Source organism: Echiichthys vipera, assembly GCF_963691815.1.
Source record: "Echiichthys vipera genome assembly, chromosome: X".
Taxonomy (NCBI): domain Eukaryota; kingdom Metazoa; phylum Chordata; class Actinopteri; order Perciformes; family Trachinidae; genus Echiichthys; species Echiichthys vipera.
Window position 1 is genome coordinate 42304460 of NC_139825.1, and position 25405 is coordinate 42329864.

Genomic DNA, 25405 nt, shown 5'->3' on the forward strand with positions numbered 1-25405 from the left:
GCACTATTATTTTTTGAAGTCACTGAGAATTGAGATATACAAAAAAATGTGGAAGTTAAGTATGACAAAATTACATTCGGTCATAGATTTGCCTTTGTGTGTTAACATTATTGCATCAGTTAACACCTTCGTCAAAAATAGAGGATAAACTTATGTTTTCATGCCATGATTGTGACTGGAGTAGATCCTGAACCTCCTGAATTGATTTTGAATCGAGAATCATTTTGAAGCGAAAATCTATTCCAAGTCGGATCTAAGAAACTAAGAAATGTGAGGGACCCAAAAGATTCCCACCCCTATTTGTGGTGAATTCACTATTCACTATTCACTCGGTGAATCGAAGTGACTCACAGGGCGCAAGATAGGGTGTCAGTAAACACACACACACAAACACACACACACAAACACACAGACAGAGTATAAAGGTCTGCATATCACTCGCAATCAACAGAGCAGCAGGTTTGTGTGTGTGTGTGTGTGTGTGTGTGTGTGTGTGTGTGTGTGTGTGTGTGTGTGTGTGTGTGTGTGTGTGTGTGTGTGTGTGTGTGTGTGTGTGTGTGTGTGTGTGTGTGTGTTTGTTTATTACTGCTTTAAATGTAACCGCTGTTAAACAATCAGTTTTATAAAAATATTATTTTATTCTTCTGATTCACTTTGTCCTCACTGAACTGTGCTTGCTCTCTTCGTTCACTCCATAGCTCTCTCTCTCTTTCTCTCTCGCTCCCTCTCTCTCTGGCTGTTAACATATATAAGAGGAGTGGCTGACTGTGTTTATTAACAGTAAGCGATGCTTCTACATATTATACCTGTAATTGAAGTTGGATAAAGATCTAAGGTTTGTCTTTTTTCATATATATTTAATAAAAGTTCACATCAAGTTATTAATTAACCACATCATGGTATTTTATTTACTTGCCTCATTGAGTCCCTACCAACTTTGAACACAGACATATAGAATAGATGTAACTGTATTTAGATATGTAGGTTGTTAAATCAACTTCTTGCAACATATACATAATAGATTATACATGAATAAATAACACAAACTAAACATACACACAAATACACACTCGCTACACAGCTTCAGGCACTGCATGTCTCTCCATAGGAGTAGCATCTGTTGTATTTATGAATAATACTAATTGGGTTGCTGTTTTGCAAACATTGTAAAGAATGTAAAATTTAAAAAATCAATCAATCACACAACAGACAATACACCCACAGCGTGTGTTACTTAACAAGTGTCTAACAAATTGAGAAATTAAGTACATCATATCTGCATTAGTTATAATAAATGGTTGCAAGTGTCAGCCTCTTTAATATTTCATATGCAAAGATAACTGCCTCCAGCTTACTGCTGATATGAATAAGTATGCTAATATAACAAAACGTCCTCTGTGCTATTCATTATTAAATATTAATTCAAATTTTAATGTATATATTTGAATATTCATTAAAGAGAATCATAAAAGGAACATAGGGGGATCATATATCTTTTTTGTCTCAGCTTTATTCACCTGAGGATTGTTTGCTAAGCACACGTTACATGATTTATACTCATACTCATACAATCTCTCCCGGGAACTGCTGCCCAGTGTGATCAGATCTGTGCGTGTTGTTTGCTATTGAGTTGCTCTGCTACTTAACTCAAAAGCAGTTGCTGAGGGAGATGTCCGTGTGTGTGTGTGTGTGTGTGTGTGTGTGTGTGTGTGTGCGCACAGATTGAATCAGTTTATAGGCATCTTCCGCTGAAGTAAGAATATCCGCAGATATAGTGTACATCGTCCATCTGTGATATTCACAGGCATTGTTTTATGGAGGCAACGAACAGCATCATGCCAAGGTAACAGCTTAAAAACAACTTAAAAACAATTAACACTATGTTGTGAGTCCAGTTGTCTATAGGATAAAAACAATAACCGACCAAAAAAATAGGTTGAAATTAGATAAATTAGAGTTCAGTTAAGAAATGCTTGTGTTTCAGCAGCACAAGAGACCGGCTAAAAGTGAAAGAGAGAGCTATTTTAATTAACTAGATCCACTGTAGATAATATGAGAAATTAAGGAAATAAGTGAGATGGCAATGAAAGCTACACAATACAAAGTAATAATTACACCTTAGACCAGAGATCTTCATCTGGAGCTGCCATATTATTATTTGATTATTTTCTGACATTTTCTTTTTCAAAGAATGAAAATATACATCAATGAGAATCGCAGATAATAGGCCTATCTGTGGGGGAAAAACATTTAATTTCCACAACATTGATTAAAGGCTTACTGGCCTTTTGCTATCGGCAATAGTTATCTGCAGATAATTAAGGATTCACTGTGCCTTCCATATATATGTTTAACATTAAAACATAACGTATAAATAAAAGCTTAGTATTGTTTGCACCATTATAAATGTATAGTATGTGTTTTAGGCCACCCTACGTGTTATTGTAGGCCAAGTTAATATGTACCTCAGTGTTATAAAATATATGTAGCAGTCGGTCTCTGCTAAGGGGTCCTCAGCCTTAAAGACCCCTGGCTTAGACGTTATAAAAGTGCAACTGACTCCTGAAACAAAACACAGCATCTCCTAAAAATCTATTCATTTTTACCTTTTAGACAAAAATGTGAGCTTAAACCCTCCGCACCTTGTTATTGCTTTACCTAACTGTATTTTATTCATTCATTCATCTTCAACCGCTTATCCCGGGGTCGGGATTGCGGGGGGTGCTGGAGCCGATCCCAGCTGACATTGGGCGTGAGGCAGGGTACACCCTGGACAGGACGCCAGTCTATCACAGGGCACATAGAGACAGACAACCATTCACACCTACGGGTGATTTAGAGTCATCAATTAACCTAACACCTGCATGTCTTTGGATTGTGGGAGGAAACCGGAGAATCCAGCCAGGATGCAAACCTTGAACCTTCTCGCTGTGAGGCGACAGTGCTAACCACTACACCACCATGTAGCCCACTGTATTTTATTTTACAATATAATTATTTTCATTTATCTATCAAATGATAACTGTACAAATGTGCAGCTTTTTTTATTAAATTTTTTACATAACCTAGAAAAGATATTTCATTATTTCATCATGCTTTTGCCTCATGTTTTTTCTCTGTTAGTATATCTCTTTGTCGTCGTTTTGGTTTTGTAAATGAGTCAGTCTCAGGGTCACAATGATCTCTTGAGAACAGCAAAACACTGCCTGTAGTTAAATATTTGAGAACACCATAATCAATGATATATTCATTTAAGGCCTACCACAATATTCTGACCAAGTCCTTCAGACAACATACATCAGTACTCATAATATTGTTCAATCATATTATAGCTGTCGATCTGTGAGTGTTTGTGACCCACAGCTGCCACTGTGTTTGGTGGCACCGAATTATTCCAGCTATTAGGAATTATAATAATGTAATTATGTATTGCCCATCATGGTGATGTGCACTATTTAGCCATAGGCTGGCTCTGCAGAACAACACACAACAATCCGCAGACAGGCATTAGTAAAACATAACTGTTAATACATACAATAACACATCTTTTTAATTGCTTGTTGCTGATGATATTTTTTAAGTCTCATCAGAAGTGAAGTCTAGACAGAGTGGCTGAATAAACAGTCGTAGAAGGAAAATTGAATCACTGATAATTTTACAGTAGCTAATTACTGTGAAGAACCAAAATAGGTCAGGGAGAAAGAAGAATGTGTTCTTTTAGCAACGGGTCTATATTTATATAAAATATGACTAATCATAATATAATCAACTTGCAGACATATTAGAAGAAATGGTAAATATAAGCTTGTTTCCCCCGTTAGATGTTTATTCTTCAAGATCAATGAGTCGCTCATTTAGCTGTCAGTCAAAAAAGGATTCTGCCTCCAACAGCTCATCCAATCATCATGCCGAAGCTGAGCGTCCAGGCCAGCCCACTGTCCCATAGACCCCCAGAGACGTTGAGCGTCCGATTGGCGGGACAGAGCTCAGCATTTATCCAAGGACTGTCTAGTTTGGTTGCAGTGGAACAACCCGCGCTATGCTTCCCCATTGGAGTCAGTAGAAGCTGAGCGCCCGACTCTGTAAAGTGCTCTGGCGCTGTGGGGATTAATGAGAAGGAAGTCGCACCTTTTACCCGTGAGCTGATTCTGAACAAGCGATAAAGGCTATATTTAGTCAATGAAATGTACACACAGCGGCACATATTTCATCACTTTTTTTTTTTGTGGTGACATTTTAGGGGAAGTTTTGTAGTCTTAGAGCAATCACCACTGGTACCTACTGTATATATGTTGTAGTTTTGATATCACAACAATGAATACATACTGTGTGTATTTCTCTCCGGACTGAGCATTTTGATACTTTCAGAGTATTTACATAGCACCTCCACCTGTTAAGCAAAGCACCAAACCCCCAACTGCTCGGGGCGCCGATTCCATTTGGCAGCTCTCGCTCTGACATCTGTGACATCTGACATCTCTGACATCTGACATGTCCATATGCAGCGTAGTGTAAGTTATTTCCAAAACCATACAGTTTCTCCTGGATAAAAAATGACATCATCAAAGAGTAAAATTGACTTTAATTATTTAACTATTTTGGTCTAATTTTCCAAAATTTTGAACTGTTATTTATATTTGTTAAAGTGCATCATTATCCTGTTAAGTTTGGGTTTCATTCTCTTTCCTTTTTACTAGGGCTGCCCCCGACCAAGGACTTTCTTGGTCGACAAGTGGTCGTAATGTAGAGTGATTAGTCCCCCCCCCCCCCCCCCAAGTATAGCCTCAGCGACTGAATATCATAATTCGACATAATTAATACCCATTATTTTTGCACAGGCACACGCTATAAGTCTGCCACCTGTCAATGACACGGGCAAATTATTTCAGATTCTTATTCTGAAAAAATCAGCAGGAGACTGTGGACTGAGGGCCAAGGGCAGGTAGCTAGGCTAGGCTAATGTCACTTACATGTTTAAGGTGGTAGGTCATGTTCATCGTGGACAAGTTTCTCTTGCAAAGTTTGCATGTGACCTTTTTGGAGTCATCCTTGTTCTTTTCAAAGTGATCCCATATTTTAGATGTTTCTCTCGACATGATTGGCTATTAATTATTAACTGTCTTAACCGCAATGTACTGCCAAGGGAGCTGCAGTGTTAAAAAAACAAAAAACACACTGAGTGTCACGACTTCCTGTATCTGGCCCTTCAAATTAAAAGCCCTCCAGCCATTTTGGCCCGATACTAGCCACCAGTCACATAAATATTAATTTTGACAAATTAAATTGTTTTTTTTCCTGCGACCAATCGGCCAATGAAATTTTGGTCTGCTAATGATTTTTTGGTCGACCAGTGCTTGTTCGACTATTTCGGGCAGCCCTCCTTTTTACAAAATCAGTGGGTGTGAAATGGACCCTTGCTTTTAAAACATACTCCATATATCAGTGTCCTGACTATAGAAAATTAATACCTCCAGCCCAGTGAACTATCTATGTCCTGTGACAGAACAATCCATCCTAATATTTACAAGAAAGCATGAAATATATGTACTTATATTCTCCATTCTTGTCATTTTGAATATATTTATGGAGTGTTTTACATCCTCCCAGGCTCACCACGACATTCACGGGGCCACCTGCAGCATTGAGAAAATACATTTTCTTCAAGGTTCATATGTCACAGCTGCACCTGTCCCACTTGCAAACCTTTTTTCCAACAATCACTGAGGACCGTATTTCTAATGAACTCCACGTAGAGGCTCAGAAAAAACCCATCTACACTACATATTTGATCCGCCTCCTCAGAAGATGTACTTTCTTTTGCTTTGCTGTTGAGGGCAGGCTGTTATACAGTTTGAGTATGTGAAGGAGTTGATTGAAACCTTATTTTAAAAAGTGGACTCACTTAGGTGCTCATCAACCTATTTTCTTTTTGTATGCTGAGCCATGCTCTATAAATTCATACAGTATAGTGTCACTGGCAATTGTACTAAAGATTTTTTGTTCACTTCTTTAAACTGTCTCTTGTCAGCACGGAAACTGCTCTTTGACAGACCAAAGCAGCTCTTCTGTGAATGCTAGCCGGAGAGTGGGTGCAAAGAGATGAATAGGATGCTGATATTCTCTCATATGTAACCCTTCCCTGTCAGTTTAGGCACATTTAGGATAACTGAATATTTTTGTTTTTAAATGATTTCTTGACAAAGACCACATAGTAAAATAGACCACAGCAACACACACAGATACGCTGATTGACCTGATTTAACATTGAACACTGAGAGGTAAATGGTAAAAGTGGAAGTGTCTAGAAAGCAAGGGCTTGACCATTTTTTAGGGCCAAGAGTCTATAGCAAATAGGGCTGCTTTTTTGATTAATCTTCATTTGAATGATCCAATATCAAGTTCAAGTCAACAAGGAAAAATCAGTAGCCTTAGCAGAGGAAAAATTGCCAGGGCCATTTTCAAATGTGGTCCCTTGACCTTTCCCCTCAAGAAATCTGAATAATTATTACTCAGTACTTGGTGATTACAAAGTCTGTAGAGTTTATGTTATTGTATTGACTGCTGTAGTGTTCATGTTGAATAAAATGTGCATTAATATGACTGATTTGGGCTTGATTATTAATATAAAGATTGATGAATTAATCATAAATTTTCAATAATGCATCGGATTAGAGGGTTCCTCTTACAATTTACAGCATTAGTTCTAGTCTGAGAATTTCTATATATCTTAGCAGCATTGGTTTTGTATTTGTTATTTGTCCTAATCAAACCAAAATTTAATCGAATTGGGATCTTGAAAATTGGAAATCGTACCAAAAAATGAGCTCAGTTGGGGAGATTGTGTTCAAGAGTGACACTCTATTTACTGAATGGTTTCATAGCAATTTCTATCATCTTACTGTGATCTAAAATACTCAACTAAAGGGGCTATAATGTACGACATATTGAGTCTGGGCCAGGATTGCCTAGACATAACTCTGACGTCACAAGCAAACATGAAGGTGGCTCTGCTGAAACGGTAACGGCTAACAGGGGTTAGCTCACACTCACCACGCAGACATGGGGGAGGATTAGCTGCCACAACAGCGCTGCTGAGCCACCGTGGGTCCATATGGTGTTATCGGCAGGGACAGGGATGGAGAGGGCCAAATGTTTAAAAGGGAGAGACTCACATGCACATGCAGCCAGGCAGGCTACCAAAACAAATAACAGAGAAGCTAGGATTACAACACACACTCGATTGTGACTCCATTATCTGCTCAGGACACCATTACTACACTATATCTTTACACATGAATATTTATTTGCAACTTTTTCAGTTCTGAATGTCTTATACGACCCTTTAAGATCAAGTTACTTAGACCAGTTTATGAAAAAGATAGGTAGCAGTATGGCTACAGATCTGTAATTCCTTGGAAATGGTAACTGACAAATTACCACCAAGAAAATATGAGATAATCAGCACCAGTGTTATCGTCATTATGATCATCATCATTAGGATTGTTGTCATTATCATAATTTTCCCTTTCAAATACAGCTATCATTTACACCACCATCATTACAAACGTGATTCAGGCTAGAAAGGTTTCAAAGCATCAAACATCCAGCCTGGTTTGATTACATTTTGTGATCACAAAGAGTAGTTTGACATTGAAATATTCAAATTAGCTTGGTAGATAGGTATTTACACAACTGTTTATTTGCTGTAAACTTAGGTTTTCTTGGCAACTCTTATTTTAAGTAACTTCCAAGTAAATCCAAACCAATATTAGATTTTTAGGGTGAATACTGATTTCTATATTTTGGAGTTTATACAAAAGGGATAATGATATTTTGCTCAATATGGTTGAATTTATTCATTTTCAGCCATATACTGTACATATACAGTACATCAATACAATATATCTTCTATAAGCTAATTTTGTGCAATATATATACCTTTATCTTTCTAGCTCTTCTTTTAACCTCCACCCGAGAAAAATTAGCACATATTCCACATGAAGAACATGTCAAAACTATATGTTCACTTATCACCTCATTCTACACATCATGTCTCCACCTTGTCAACTATATTCTAGCATTTGCAACATTTTCTGAGCCTGTGTCAGAAGTGCAGCCAATGCAAGTATTCATCTAAAATGTGCAGTGAGCAGCTTAGCAGCTCAAGTCAGTGGCTGGGAGAGCACTAATGCTGAGACATACACATAGCTGGGGGAAATGGGCAGCCATTTAGTCATGTGTCACCCCAAGACTAGATTCACTGAGTGAGTCATAGTCCGCCCTGAGCAGGACACAGTATGCACTTGACCACTGCGAATTTACTGTCATTGCAAATATGAAAATAGGACAAACTGCTGAAGTCATGGCAAAGGGCTGTATGCTGACATTCAAAAACAAGGTTAGAACAATACTTTTTAATTTAATTATTATGCTAAAGGGATGAGAATCCTGTGCTGACATTTTGCAATATACTAACTGCAATATAGCTGGCCATTTTGCAATATACTATCTGCAATATAGCTGTACTTAACTATTTTATCGTGGATATTTTCTGTATCAGGAAAATCAAATCACATTTACGAGCTTTGATTTCATTCAAATAAACTTAATTTTTCCTAAGGGGCTGTGTTGAACATTAGTATATTTTAGGAGAACCCAATACAATGCAATTAAACCATCCAGATAAAACACAGCATAGCACAATTTGCTGAACATATGCAGCAATGCAATTGTACAATCTTACATAGTACACTGCACTTTCGCCCCGTCGCCAGAAAAAAATGTTGGTATTGCACATTCCACAGAAAGATTGATATGAAGCATTTTTTGGCACCCTTCTGTTTGAGATGCACCAGGGTTTAAACTGGCTTCAATGGAAAACCATCCATGTATTATTACACCTTCAAAGCAAGTGCTCTGAAAGTCAGGTGATATAGTATAATCAGCCCCAAACTCTTCTTAGGGAAGATGTTGGGCTTGACTTTCACTCTAGAGACCATTGTTCATGTCCCAGTTGTAACCTGTCTAATGTGAAAGTAAAGCTTAAACCCTATTGACACAGATCTAGTATCTAGGATTACCTATAGTAATTTGTAATTAATGCGGAGGTCATCTGGGATCTTAATCCTGTGCATCTGCCAACTCAATGGCTGTGATAATAATAATCCCATGCAAATCAGCATCTTAGTGATTTGGGGTCATACTGGTTTTGTTGGAAATTATAAACACAAAGTTTTGACAGAGCCTTGTGTTTCCGTACTTGCGAATTGAGAGCATGGCTGGTTTAGGGGGAAACTTGGTGGGACTGTCTGGACCAAGGACAGAGATGTCAGAGTAGCGTTGCCAACACTTTATTCTGTTTTGGCGACAACACCTATGACACAGAGGGTTTTCGTAACAATTATTTCACTGCGACTAGAGTTATTCTTGATCCTTTTTAACTAAATACTACAATGTAACCACCTCTGAACATATAAACTTATCTGTCACTTAAGAGTCTACACCCCACAACCCACAACAGGCCAACTGCCATTGGCATGACTGGTGGTTGGGGAGTAGGGAATTAGAATGGGTTGTAGGGGTTGAGAGAAGAAATCTCTGAAGAAATAGCTTTGGTTTGTAAAAATGTAAAATGGGAACATTTAATTCCGGCGACTGAGTTGGCCATTTTTTAAAGGTATAGAACATGTACAATACAAACTCAGTTGATGGGATCTTGCATGTAACCTCATATTAAAAGAGTTAAATTAAGATTAGAGGCCTGCTAGCAAGTTGCTGAAATATGGGGAAAAATAATACACACACATTAATCTTTGGCTAAAATAGTGGAGTTATGCTACTGGCCAGTCTTCCTTGTCAAACAATATAATACAGACAAAAACATGTCATACAGTATCTACATAATCGACATAACCCACACCATAAATACACCTTTGCATTATGCAATAGATTATTCCAGCTGAATTCTATTGGTACTAATGTTATGAATTTATATGCTAAGTCATTGGGACAGACATATAGATGACTTGTAGGCCTAATCATGATATTTCATTAAAGGGATCTCTGTAGAGGTGTTAAAGCAATTTTTGCTCAAGCATGCAGGGAGAAGGCTGCTCCATTTGTCCTGAAAGTAAATTATTAGGCGACCACACATTCAATAAGACAAATTTCACGGCAGAATTGTTGCAGAGCACCATGAATCCAACTTGGATGTGCTCCTGTGAAATTGACAGCTATCCAATGTGATATCAAACATGCAAAAGTACAGGTTCAGCAACAAGCAGCAGCTTCTTGTTTGTGTTGGTGAAGGGTTATGAGCAAGAAGGGGATCATTACCTGTTCTTCAAAACATGCTTTGAAAGTAATGAAGTCAGATGGCACTATCTGCTCAGTACGTTAAGTTATTGGTGGGAACAGATGGCACTCTTTAGCATATCAAATAGTCCCTCCTCTACCCATTTGCTGACTTATTTGTGTTTCTTTTGGCTATGGATGTTTTATTTAGCGGCAATGTGATCTAAGATGAATTTCCTCAGTTCTTCTCCAATTAAATGCAATCTGAGACTGAAAGAAAGAAAGAAAGAAAGGAAGGAAAGAGCTGGCCGTTTTATGGTGGACATTCTAGCATATCATAGCAGGAGAGCAAGGGGGATCCTAGGACAGCTCCAGATATTTAGTCTGAAAGATCCTGTTGGGAAGTTTTTCAGGGAGCTACAGACAATGAGAGCCCAAGACATGAAGAAACCTGAGGGAGGAGTCTGTTGTAACAATAAGACATTTACTGTATGTGTTATATTTGCAACACAGGCCAAATTTCTGTGCCAACAACAACACCTGACACCACTATTTTCCTTTCTTCTTTGTTTTATCACTGCATATAAGCACACTAGCAACTTTGAGTGCTTGTTTTTGATAGACATCCATTTTTGGAACAAAAAATTCTTGAGCCTGGTATGTCATGTCCCTTCCCATGTCACTTCTCGTGTGTTTTTGTGACAACATGTAGTTTGGAGACCAAACATACTCATTTGAGATTTTTCCTGGTGAAATATTTTGTAGTGTGTGACACCCTGTTGTCAGTTAGTCATGTATTTACTGTATATATTAAAATCAAAGTGAGACTCACCCTCTTGCTTTGGTCAGGTATTTTAAGGTAAATTTTAAATTTAGACTTTACATAAAACTGATATGATAGGCATAACGCATATTAAAATTAAGATTTGTATCTCATTCACCAGTTGGGGAAATATGGCTCCAATGAGAGTACGGCAAAGTTCCACATGTTTCATTGCTGACTAACTAAGTGAAGCTGACTCAGCGTTAGCTCACTGTTGGCAGAGAAGGTATCATCCCCATGCAGTCATCTCAGGAAGGACAATGTGATATAAAGGACATTTTCTACAAATCTCATATTCTTTGGACGTCTGCCACACATTTTAGGAACACAAAAGGATTTGCCTCTTATACCATTATATGTTCCTACATTTCTGAGTATTTTTATACCTTTTGTACTCCAAATAGTTCCCTTTGATTTCTGCAGGCTTTGATGAAAAATGTGTTGTTGTTTTTTTTTAATTGTTGTTGTGTGCTAACGCTATGAAGACTTTCCAAATCAATCTGCATTTACAAATGCATCACCATACAATCATGATGTAAGCCTGACAATAATAGAAGCTGACAAGAAATCTACTGTGATGGATAACACACCTCAGGTGAGTTAAGATTCCATGAATGTAGTTTAAATATGTAGTGAGATGAATGAAAACCAATTACTGTGTGGAAGGTAGAAAGAACATTTCTGATTTGTAAAATAAAACATCATCCTTTAAGAAATCTGAATTTTAAATAATGTAGAATGCAATAACCATATTCAAATGTACCCCTCATAATACAACAGTTCTTAAGCATAAGCATAAAAATACAAGTGGAAATAAATGTCTGGTGTTAGTGCTAAACCTAAATTTACACAGCTTCAGTCTGATTAATATATTATTTTCAAGCAATCCTGCGGTTTACTGTTGACTGACTAAACGATTGTAGCATCTGTGATAGCAGCACCAGCACCCTGGGATGTTGCAATAACTGCCACCCAGATGATGCACTCCTAATGTGTCTCCATAATCATGCCCATTGCCCATGAAGGTCATTTCTTAGGTTGGCGTGCACGTCAGATGGCCTTACACTCTATGTCAAGGTCTTTTCTAGCAGTGCTGCCCTGATCTCTTCAGGCCATTTTACAGTGACTGGATGAACATTGACCTCTGTCATTCAACTGGTTGAGCAGCCTGCGGTGAGCCTGACGGTGCCAGGCCAGCTGAGCCATGCTGCCAGGCAGACTCTGTGGCCCCTTTGCCCCTAGGTCTGCGTCCATGCACACCTCCAAACTGGCCCAGCTGTCCCCACTTTATTATATGCTGATTAAAAGTAGATTACACTGAGGTGGGTGTGATCATCTTCTCCGCAGAACTGCTCAAGGAGGCCGCATATTTGTGGGGAGAGGGTGTGTTTTCTGTATTTGATATCCATGTGTTGTGCCTTTTTTAATGTACTGTATGCTGCCAGGAAAAAAAAGAACTGACTTTTCCCTTTGGGGCCAAAATAGAACCTAACTAACAGGAAATGAAGATTGGTCACATATTTGCAAGAGCGTACCCAGTAACATGACCTCAGAACTTGAAACTATTTGACTCACCAACATTTTCATCCTTTTAAACAATGCTCTCTTGCCTATTAAAGCTTTCATTAAGGTTGAGATCTGCTTGATGACAGTATTAGTGAGAGCTCAGCGAGTGCTGTAGCCCAATTGAAGAACATGTCTGGCTAACCTGGAGCTGGCGTCTCTAGATGCACTCACCTGCTCTTCCTCTAGAGGAGCAATTATGTCAAAATAAAGGAGGGGGAGGGGGCAATCCCCAGATGGTCTCTGAGCCAAGCCCCTGCTAATTGGCAGTGTTAGGGATTCAGAGCGGGCTCAAGAGAAAGTGCTCTCCTTTCCTCTTTCCACTGCCCCAACATCTTTGTTTGGCTTTGTTTTGCTCTGTCAACTCTCGCCTTTTGATATGCATATCAATACATGTTTTATTCATGGCCTTTTGGAGTAAAATCAGTCGAGATCACCTTGCTGTTGTATGTAGGCACAAGAAGTGTTCACCATGTTTATGTGCAGACTGGGTTGCCATTTCAAAGCTAATTCTGTGACGCAGACTTACTCTCATGCAACCCAAAGAAATGAATGATTTATGTGACTGTCATGCAGAGGCTGCAGAACAAACGAGACTGTGCATCACACACCATTCTTTCAGTTTTCCGACAGCTTGTAGGGGTTTTGGGTGGGACAGCAATGCTAATTGAGTGACTGGAAAAGAACAGTGATGAGACGTTACTGGCACAGGCAGTGAAGGGCTGGAGAGGAGAGGCTGAGCTACAGGGATTTACTACCCACATCCCAAAGGGCACACATACACTACCTGTTCCATCAGAGCGGAGGCTTTATGTTAATCATATTGCTAAAGATGTGTTTTAATTAAAGTTTTCTTTCATAACAATCATGTTGGTGTCCTTAAATCCCAGGATCCCATCGTCATAGACACCGTATCTGTGAAATTAGTGTATGTGTGTGACTATATTACAATACATTATGCAAGGCAATTCAAAGTTTGCCTGGTTATAAGACAGACCACAAGCTGCTATCAGATCGAACACACTTCTATTCCATGCAGCTTTGACCTCTAATGGGACTCTACAGGCAGGGCAACTCATTAAGAGAGTCTGCCTGCGACCATAAAACTAGATATATGATGCTTCAGTATCAATAACGATCCCACTACAGGAAGAGCGACAGTCTATGTTCTACGAGCAAAATCAATGTCTGATAGACAGTAAAATCTTGCAGTGGAAGTAGTCACAGCAAGGTCGTGTCAGCAAATGCCCAAAGATGACATATTTACGCCCAAGTGAGGAATTAGTAGGAATTATGACTGCGGCGTATTGGTAGTGTGACATATGCTGTGTGCTTCTTATTTCCAACTAACAGTCATTTGGTTAAGGTTAGTCCCCTAACCTTAACCAAATAATTGATTTAACTCAAACCACAATGTTTCCCTAACTTTAACCAATACATTATTGTGTCTAAACTGAAGCCGTGGATATAAGCCTAGTTTTAGCCCTGGTTGATCTGCCGACATCAAGCGGCAACTTCCTGGGCAGAAAAATGAAGCCAATGTGGATGAGACAGTAGAAGTCTCTGCAGTTTCTTAAAAGGCCACTTGAGACAGGCTTCGAAAGTGAGTCAATCCCCACAGACCCCATGTTAAAATGCGCGACTTTGCAGCAGAAATAACGCAAATAAAGTGTTTTCTTCTCTATAGCAAAGGTTCCTGTTCATGAGAACTGTATTGGGGGTGAAGTTTTATATAACTCATCCGATTAAATTAGGTTAAGGCTTAAATGTATAATTAAAGTTGTAATTCATAAGAATTGAGATACGTTTTTCTAGCAGCTGCTTTGGCGTTAAGATGTAATGGCAGGCGTTCCTCCAGAGTTCCTTTGGAAACCCAATAGTATATATGACATCAGTAGATTGGCAGATGAAGAGTGATGCCTTCACATGCTCCATATGTCTGTTGAGCCTCCATTGTGAGTCAGCAGTAATGAAATGTTACTACAACTGTCAGAAACAGAAGAGCGATCATAAAACAGAATTCAGCGCTGAACGTTCATTGCGATTGAGCTTTGTGGTTTCCGAATACAATGGAACGCAGCATAATCAGCAGTGACGAGCTCCAGCTGGGCAGACCAACCGCTGCTGACTGACATAACAAACACTAAATGTGCGGCGCATTTGAATATAGAGAGGGAATGTCGCTACAGACACCCAGATGGTATTTCTCAGCAAAGAGGCAACTGCAAGTGCTTTCATTAGTGGGTCATATAATAAATCACCATTATTTTAACTCACTCTTTAAGAGATTGGAACTTAACAGATAATTAACTTCATGACAATCGTACGGATTCTAACTTTAAGGGCATGGCCACTGTGAGAGACAGGTGGGGCCCATCACAGTTGACTATTATAGACTCAAGGCTTCATTCAGCCCACCTCTACTCCACCCACGCTCCACCTCTTTGCCCATTTATGGATTTGCCAAGATCAGGCGTGGACAGGCACTGCCAAGGTGGTAAAGGCTGGAGCCACCCACATTCACCTCTTCAGAATAGAGCCACATGAAGCCATACGTGACGTTTCTGAAACTACGTCCATGTTTATATAGTCTATGAGCGACACTGTGGTTACTGTGGTAACAGCAAATGCAGTTTTATACTGAAGCTTATGTTATTAGTCAGCCAGTAATAGTTTCAACTGCAATTTGATTTCATGCTGTGCATAAGTAGTTTCCACTACAAAAGCAAAACACAGAGATCTTCATCTAACAGCTCCCTATGGCTCTTCCTCCTTGGTCCAGTACTCCTTTGCAAAAAAATTTAAATTATCTGCTGACAATAGGGGCTGAAAATGTCTTGTTTTGTAGATGTGTTTGTGATGTATTATATGGATTGGAGACTTTAACCACAGCTTCGTAAGAGCGGTTTCAGACCAAATACACTTTTGCCGAGTATTCCAATATCAGTGTCTTTGGCGACATTCCGGGCTAGATGTAAATAAGTCGCCTTGACGAAGAAAAAAAAGATGGAGGAGTCTGAAAGAACAGGCTCACCTGCAGCTACATCTTACTGCCAAAGAGGCTGCTAGAAACAATGTATCTCAATTCTTATGGAGAACAACTTTAACTGCTGTAACTGCCTTTAACTTATTAGTCATAATCACATTAGTGTAGATATTATTACAGCTAATGTTATTCCGTGGTTGCTTGCATCCCGGGTTCTGTCTGTATTTGTGTCTGTGGCCATCTGGGTCTTTTCACTGTGTTTAAAGATTGCTGGATAAATACTGTAAAATATTGTTATTATTATGTATTATGATTATTATTAATAATATTATATATAAATAATAATATACATAATCATAAATAAGTATTGTGGGAATTTGGGATATTTGTAATTCATAATCATAGTTTTGTGAGGTCAGACACAGTTCAGTGTCTCCTCTGTCTCACCTCCTTAATGGATAATGCAAATAACTAACTCATGATGGTATAATGGCATATTTGTGCATCTGAGACCTTGTGATGAGAGAGGTTCAGAATGTTCAGAATTGTAATGTCTAAGGCAGGTTTTTGTTTGGTCTAAAGACGTCACCCAACCAGGGCTATTCACGTCCTGTCCCTCTCCCTAAAAGACTGTGCGAGATTTGGCTCATCGTCATTCCTGCTAGACTCTAACTTTGTGAGGATGAAGGAATGAACGTATTTTTGTCTGCAGAGGAAAATGCTTTGGCAAAATAAACCACGTAGAAAAAGCTGATCCTGTTTGTTGATCGTTATTGAAGAATCTATTTCCACAACAGTATGTAAGTAAGTAATAAGTGTGGTCTAGACATATAGTAAAGTGTCTTGAGATAACTTTTGTCGTGATTTGTCACTTGTTAAAACTAAACTTTGAGTTTTGTTTCCTGAACAAGTCATAATGCCCTCTTCACCAGATGTAATTTCATACAGCAGAGTAATAATATATTCAATTGATTATTATTGATATATTAATCATATATATAAAGCATCCTATTAGACAAGTGTTCAGGTCAATGTATTTATGGACAAAGTCAATTTTTTTTAGTCTTTGTTTTCTTTGCAAGAACTTGTAACTGTGTTGGAAAGCACAGACAAAAGACGATGTTCTGCTGAAAGATCAGACGAAAATGTTATTCTGTAAGGCAGTTAAAAACAGCATACTTTGTTCTTTAATTTGGAAGACTTGATGTGGAGGCGAGGTCTCTTTGTTGTTTAATGGCAGGCGTTGCTGTCTGGATGTCATGCAGGTATTACATCATACATGCTAAGGTTTGTATACTCATTTGTCACTTCACTGGGGGATTCAGTCACCCTAGTGAGGACTGTGACTGCATGTCTGTCTGAGTGGAAAAACTGCCCAATTATACTGTTCAAATGCATTGTAATTACAGGACGATGGAATAAGAAAATGTGATTTATTTCTGCCTCAACAATCCTCTTCATGTACAGCACGTTGGCACAAAGTGTTTGCCTATAAAGTTGATTGCCTCTGTGTTTGCAATGCAGACTGTGCACTGTAAGGCTTTGAAATGGCCACATTAGAGTAAATTTACAGCATGCCTAATAGTATTGGCAGAGCACTGGTGGTGGGCAAAACAAACAAAAAGTCTGTTTGGAAGAAATCATTTTGGGAAGTATTATGTTCCTAAGCACAAACAGTACTCACAGGGATTAAACAGGAAACCATGATTCAGGGGTTTCTTCTGATTGTATTCATCTTCCCGCAGAAATAATACACTGCATTCAACTTTTTTTGTGCAATGCCAAATACATGTTTCTGAAGATTAGAAAAAAAACTGCTAATCAAATTGTACAAATAAAATCATTGTGTTCTGTCCTGTAGGTCAAACCACTTTTCTATTCCTGCTAACCTAACCACAGCAAACAATAAAAACACAACCAGCCGGCGACTTCACATTTCACGCATGAAAAACTCTAACTGATCTGAAATGTCCTTTCCATGTCTCAGAATAGTTTGCCCCTTGTCTCTTTGGGGATTCTATTGAGGCTCCAATAATGGCAAAACCTTTCCAAACAGGACAGTTCAGGACGGACAAATCAGAACCATTTTCAGGCCGTTAATCTTCTCCTTTATGGCCAGCTTAAGCGAGAGGGAGTATAGTCTGTCCACAAATATCTCTCTTCCAGCTCTTAGAAGATCATTGCTGATACCATCTGAATAGCTGTTTGATTGTAGCATTGTTGGATGACATTAAAACCTGCCAGCCCTCAGTGGATTAGTTTCAAAGAACCAGTATACACAAGGCTGCAGCAGCGACTGATGGAGTGGGGCTCCATGAGCGCAGGGGTGGTGGTTTTGCAGGGCAGCATTTGTGCCACAGATTATCTTGCACAGGATCTGTTAACTAGATAATCTAATGTGGTGTATTCTTTTGTAACTCCTTTGAGAACATGTTGTATTAACACACCTTGTTGACAATTGCATGGGAAAATGAAATGGCGTGAAATAGGAGTGGCAAGTCCGGGACAGTCAGCACTGACTTTATTAGAGACACAATATTCCATCAAATGCTCCGTGTGAAACACATTTTTCTGGTTGCACACTGCAACAACCAATCAAAGTAGGGGTAACTGAATTCTCAGAGCCAGATCTGAAACACCTCATTGATAATTGATGTAAACATCCTTACAATTAGACAAATATAATACAATACCTGCAGTATACAAATAGAATAATACAAATAAATGCATAAAAAGGAACTGATTTTTTTCTAAAAACGTTTAGATGGATAATGAAAATGTCTTATAATCCATCCAAGTCTTATATCCAAACTTTGAATATCTTCATAACCTTGATAAAAAACAAATCATACATTTATTAAGTTGAACTCCATAAGATTTGTTTCTAGTGGGCAGTAAGATGTAATTGCAGGTGAGCCAGTTTTTTCAGAACCCTCTTTCTTGTCTCGTTCACGGTCACTGTATGTGTTGACTTTATTTGTTGCTCGGTAAACTTTATTGACACACATTAACCTCTCTACCTCCAGTCTGTCCCCTATATGTTACCCTCTTAAATCCATACACATACGTTTCTATTACACTTCTGCCCTTACTACAAGCCTGACTTAGGAGTTGGAATTTCACTATTTCTGATTACAAGTGAACGCAGCCTAACCATTAGTGACGATCTGGATCGACAGACCAGCCGCCGTCACTAACATGGCGGCTTATTTACATTAAGATCTAAACTCAGATTGGAATACTCTGCAAAAAGGCAAATGGAAGTGCTTTCATTAGCCATATGTTCAATTACCATTGTTTTAACTGACACTTGGAACTTAAAAGACAATTAAATGGATGAAAATCTGAGGGAGTACAACTTTAATGAAAATAAGCACGGTAGTAAAATGTCAGTATTTTTAAAAGAGGACAAATGTGAGGATAGTGAAAACAATTGTTTCAGGAAAGGTCACGTTAAAAAAGATATACAAAATGATGTATAAGGCAAAAGGCAGATCAAAATACTGGACAAAATTTTTAATTTTACATCAAAATATCAAAGATGCAGAAATGAAGTGCAAATTAAATGAAAAAAATAAAATGCCTAAAGAACTGCTTCAGTAGAAGAGAATAACAGAATTGAAAATGAGAAACCATCATAGTATCACATTAAATCGCAATTTCTTATCCAGTGTTTGTAAAGTGAAGATCCAGTACTTCCTTTAAGGAGATCAAGGAAGATCAACTGATTTGAAGCCGATAAATATGATATTAGTTAATGAATGTGGTAGTTATCCCATTTTTTTTTATATTTTTGCTTTGTGATTGATTATTACAGCCTGTTGTCTCACATCGACTTGTCTGATAACACATCAGACACTTCATAAACTCTCTCTTGTGTTTCTACTTGAACATGTTTACATGGTTTAATACTAAAAAAAAACTTATATTTCTAAAACCCTCCATTTTAGTGGCTCTCTCTTTAAGCCCCCCTCCCAAAAAAAGCCCAGTCTGTCTGACTGTTTTTTGGGTCTTCTTCATATATAGAAGAAGAATAACTTTATTTATCCCTCAACGGGGAAATTTAATTTTTTCACTCTTATTATTTTTCATGTTACACACACAGGCCCGACATACACACACATGCACAGACAGGACCTACATACATACAATTAAGGAGAGATGTTAGAGCGAGGGGGCTGCCAGTGACCGGCGCCCCGAGCAGTTGGGGGTTCGGTGCCTTTCTCAAAAGCACCTCGGCAGTGCCCAGGAGATGAACTGGCACCTCTCCAGCCACCATCCACGCTCCATACATGGTCCACACAGGGACTTGAACCAGCGACCCTACAGTTCCCAGCCAAGTCACATATGGACTGAGCTATATATTGAGCGCTTTGATACTTTAACAGTATATACAGTATAGCACCTTGACCTCCTTTATAATAAAAACGTTTTTTTAATTTTAATAATATGGGATCTTTAAGTTTCTATAATTTCTCTTTATAATGTGCTGATAAATGCTGAAGCATGCCCATTCAAACCCTAATAATACGATTCAATTTTGACTGTTGTTGGGCTCATTCATGTTCAATACAGTAATCACCCTACAGTCTATCACTTCACCAAACAATGGAACCAGGCAGCCAGAAAAACAATGATTTCGAATTTAGAGAGCGTGTGTGTGTGTGTGTGTGTGTGTGTGTCTGTGTGTGTGTTTGAGAGAGATAACTAATGGAACATTTATTTCCATAAGCCTTCGCTCAGGTAGAGATTTAATGATACCTGATATGATAGCAAAATGTTTGTGAAAGCAAATATGTCAGTAAAAGGGTACAGAATGTAAAAAAGTGCAGTATAAATAGGCCTATCTTAAGATGAATAGCATCCCGTAAATGTTTAAAGTACCAAAATAAACACAGAAGTCGACTTTAATACATTCAGATGAGAAGAAAGAATCCTCAGACTGTCACAGAGAAAAGTGTCTGTACATATTTTTCATCTCATTTTAGATGTATAAGTCTTTGAATGTCACCATAATGCAGGAAACAGCCAATTTCCAGAGTGCTGGGGGTATTCCCTATGGCACTAACCTGGTGCTTTGGGATGACATGTTTCTCCCAGTCGCATGCAGATGAATTGGGATGTAACGGTGAGAGGAGAAACAGCCCTGCTGCAAGTGTGTGAGGCCTACTGGGAGGTCTGGTAAAGGTACTTGAGTGCTAGAGAAACATAGGGTTCGGATTTTAATGGTGACCTACTTCTGTTCAGCGCGGCTCCACTGCATGAGGACATGCTAAACAGTCTGAGCTGGATAAGACGAGGAAAGTTTCCAGCTGCTTCTGTTCTCAAAGAACTGAAACAAAGTTGTTGTTCGCCTCCTACGTATTATACATATATTAATATTCATAATTCAGAGAATGCGATCTGAACAGGTATGAACAGCATCCGACTTATTGCAGTTTTCTTTCTTCAGTTTTTGTTGCAGTTTTTAGTTTTTGTGTTAACATCAAACCACTTCCTCTTCTCTCAGTCATATTAAAACATCATACACACACTAGAATCAGCATAGTTTAGGTCACACCACAGTGTGACATCCACTCGTCCACGTAAAACAGGTGGGGCGGGAAGCTTGGTGATGTAGAGGCTACTCGCAGAACTGCTTTAGCTAATGTCACAGTAGGTCCTTGTAGATGTTTTTACTCGCTACTGTTAAGTTTACTTCACCCCTGGCATTCTGTTCACCACTGCACTGCATTTCATTTAATACAACTTTGCCCAGTTTATTCAAAAGACATGTTTCAATCATCATTTGTACCACTGACTCCTGTCTCACAACTGTCTTCAAAACATTGCTCTATTGAGCAGAGATCAAATAAACAGTGAATGGTGGAACACAGGTAATAAGCTACGATACCTTCCAAAGATCAGGACTGTCTCTCGACTTGGTCAACAACACAAAACAAGTTCAAGACTGTTCTTTTTATCATATATTCATAAACAAAAATATATGCACAAATATCACAAATAAATTCACAAATACATCCACAAAAATACAAATACACACACAAAACACAGAAGACAAATACAGGTGTGTTTACATGCACATTTGTGGTGAGAACAGTGTGTTTATCTTTAAGCCGTGATGGAATACCTCTATTAAAATGTTTTGATAGTTTTTTCCCTTTGAGTTCAGTTTGTAGGCCTGCATCACACTCACACTTATGTTTGTACTCTGAATGCTTACCCTTACTGTAGTTATTTCTTGATAAATTGCATGCCAATAACAAGGAAAAAATAAATAATGGCTAGATTAAGATAAATATGCTTCATAATTGAAACTGCAGATGTAATAACATACCACACCTGATAATGTTTATTTAGCACATGATATATTTGATTTGGCATATAACCAAGGCTGGTCATATCTGTGGGGATGATCTCACAGATCTTTTCCACAGCCTGTCCCACTGAATACAGCTCTGGTGATTTATGAGTGATACATATATTAATCTTTGCTGAATATAAAATTGAATGATGTAGAATTTCTGTCACTTTATCAACTGACACAGAGCATTGTTTTTTATTCTGACAGGTGATGATTAATGGGACTATTGTAGCATGTTGGGGACATTAGCTTCTTTTTCACAGCTGCTGTTTGTTTGGGTTTTTTTGCACCTCGCCCCCATTTTACCTCTTTTGTGTTAAGATAAAAAGGCATACAGTTAAAAGAATTATTCTTGCTGATAGTGAATCCACAACCATGTTTGTTGTGTGCATGGCTGTTTGTAAGCCCTTGACAACTGCATCCACAAAATGGCAATGAATGCTGGTAATTGTGGGTCAGTATTTCCTTTTGCTACAAATGGTGCAGTGTTGCATGTTTACATTTGCATTCTTTTTTTGCATCAACAATTAATGAGGGTACAGCAAGCATAGTAGGCTGTTTGTAACAAAATTATTGAAAAGTTGCCTCCCAGATCAGATTTGTTGTGTCCTTGAACGAGCTAGGTAATTACTACTGGATGAGTGAGAAACACCTAAAAAGATGAGCAAGAATGTTGCTGTGTTGTTTGAAATCCTACTTTGGCGTTATGTTGGTCTATGGCTGAAAGGAATTTCTGAGCAGAATTAAGCAGCTCTGTCGACACAGAGAGTTTAAGCCATGATAACCATTTAAAATATAGATCAATTTGTTTTCAGCCAGCCAAGCTATATGTATGACTATCTCTGACAGCAGCAATGGTCGAATCTGTACAGATATTTGTTACTTGCTTGTTTCCTTATGGTACCACCCTCCAGATGTATGCAGATTGCATGTTTGTCAGAGGTGATACCTTTAAATGCTGTTTCTGTTTTGCATAGAAACATTTCAAAAAGGATACGCATACCCCAAACTAGAATTAGCATGATGTTTGAATGCTTCTGGGGGATTGGAGGCATCCTCTGATGCTGTAAAAATGTGAGCTGTGCAAGGAGAACTTTTTCTTGAATTAGATTGCCTATTGAACAGTTGTTTGAATTATGCATTACCCTGTTCATGCCATCCCATACAGCTCTGCATAGATCTGTCACTACTTTCACAACACAATGCTGGAGCTCCCTGTTGCTTAAAAGTTTCTGTGCTTTGAAGACAAAATTACTGGTTGCAATTTCCATTGTGGAAGAAGTATAAGTATACCTTTGTTCAACCACTGATTGGATTTGTATGTAATCAAAGGCTTTTCAGAATTGTCCATTATTAATGTTTTGTTTTGTGAATGTGTGCAGGACAAAGTGTTAGAATAAGTAGGAAGAACGAAATATGAGTGAACTCCTGTCAATAGATGTGGAGAGAGCTTGTCAGATAAAATTTTAACCAGATGACAATGTTATGTATCACGAAGGTTCAGCAAAATTATCATTCAGAGGCAAGTATCTGTAATAAATTTACAAGCATGTGGACCGTCGTGCAGTAGTTGTAGAGATATCCCAACCTGTTTATACGTGTACTAAGGGTGTACTGACAGACAACAGACCAAGGTTTGAAACCCTAATACAAAGAGTAAAAAAGGCAAATGATGAGTAAAGATGTTTGAAGATGCCCTTCCAACGTTTGATCTTTTTTACATTTAAGTCTTTCTAATATACTTAAGATTACTTTTGTTTTTGTATGCCTTTTATTTGTAAATACATCAGAAGATTCATAGGTAATAGGGAAGAGAGAGCGGGCAACATGCAGGAAAGAGCCATGGGCCGCTGCAGTGAGGACTTCATCATTTAGTCCATCGGTTAAACTTCGGACTTCATTCATAGCCATCTCAGTTACATCAGTAAATACACTAGGATGCTTCAAATCAGTGTCTGGTTCGTGGAAAGGTACTCAAAATGAATGAAATGAATCATCTTGTGTTCAGATATATTGCTCTGCAGATTGGGATGCATTTAATTTTCCTCAATAAATGTCATGGATGTTAACAGCTGTCCAATACTACCTGATGTTCTCTTTCTCCTGTCACAGCTCAGATTGATTTACTAGGTAACTTCCTGGTCAAGGAATATCCTGCACCACTTGGACAAGCAGGGAAACTCAATAAGAAAGTGAGAAGGGCTAAAAAAAAAAAAAAAAAAAGACTTCCTGATAATATATTAACGACATCATCCATCATCGTCTGTCATTCACATATCTTGAGAACCATCTATCTGATCACACTTGGTATGTGTATTTATGTAAACCCAGGGGAGTTTGCTGTTAAATTTGGTAGAATTTGGACAGATGGTGATGCTGTAATGACAAACTTTATATTTTGACCTGTAACTTTTGAACTGTTCAGAGTCACAGAAACAAACTTGAGTGCCAGTCAAAAATGTATATATGCCACGCCCATTGTGCATCTTTCCATCATTCCATCTGTTTTTTTTTTCCTCACTTACTCCTCCTACAAATTTGAGCATCATCAGCAGATTTTTTCAAAACATATCCAGAAATGTTTCCGATTTTTGATGTTCCATACATTTTTGCTATACTTCCCTACAAAGCCAAAGTGCAGTAACTATGAAATAATTGAAATAATTGAAATTGGTATAGTTTCTTTACCATCCCAAAAAATGAATAGTTAGCACATCTATGATAGGTTATGGTTTACTGGTTTGCAATGGTATGATTTTTGTTAAAATCAATCCTAACCTCCATATTATCAGGGCCAACACTGTGCAGAACTCATGTTACTTGTGATTGTGTAGTTATTGCACTTAGGATTTGTAGGGCAATGTATAGCTGGCCCTCAAAGGGGCCTTTTGGCCAGTTGTTGTTGCAGTAGCAGCATCATCTAACTATAAAGGAAGGAATCTGTCAGTGAATGTATGGCTGTCCTTCGCATTTCTTAAGAAGTGTTCATCCAATCGATGTTTATGCAATCAGCCTCCTCCGAACAACATGCATTTTGAACAGTCATACACACTGACTGGTTAAACCCCTGACAATGTTGCTACAGCAATACCAGGACTGTTTCGAATGGGCACACCCCAAATGGGCACTGCACTAGTAGGACTAAATGTTGCCTGATTTTCTCATTTCTGCACCTAACTGCTTATGCACTTTGGTGCAAAACTGCATTTTGTTGCCTCAGTACTTGGACAATCAAGATGAATCTCATCTAATTCCAATGTTTTCTTTTTTTTCTGCCATTATTTTGTCTTGTTCCATGTTTGTTTCTTTCCAGATTTCAGATTGGCAAGTAAATTTTTTAAAGTTTTAAATTTAAAAAAAGAAAAAGAAAAATCCA

At 38.3% G+C, this 25405-nt stretch overlaps 1 protein-coding gene across 1 annotated transcript in view; it reads left to right on the forward strand.

The window, feature by feature from the left end:
* Positions 1 to 25405, forward strand: part of cntn4 (contactin 4) — a gene marked incomplete at both ends in the record, with an annotated part of 169059 nt that overhangs the window by 10580 nt on the left and 133074 nt on the right. The gene's annotated exons all lie outside the window — the stretch shown is intronic.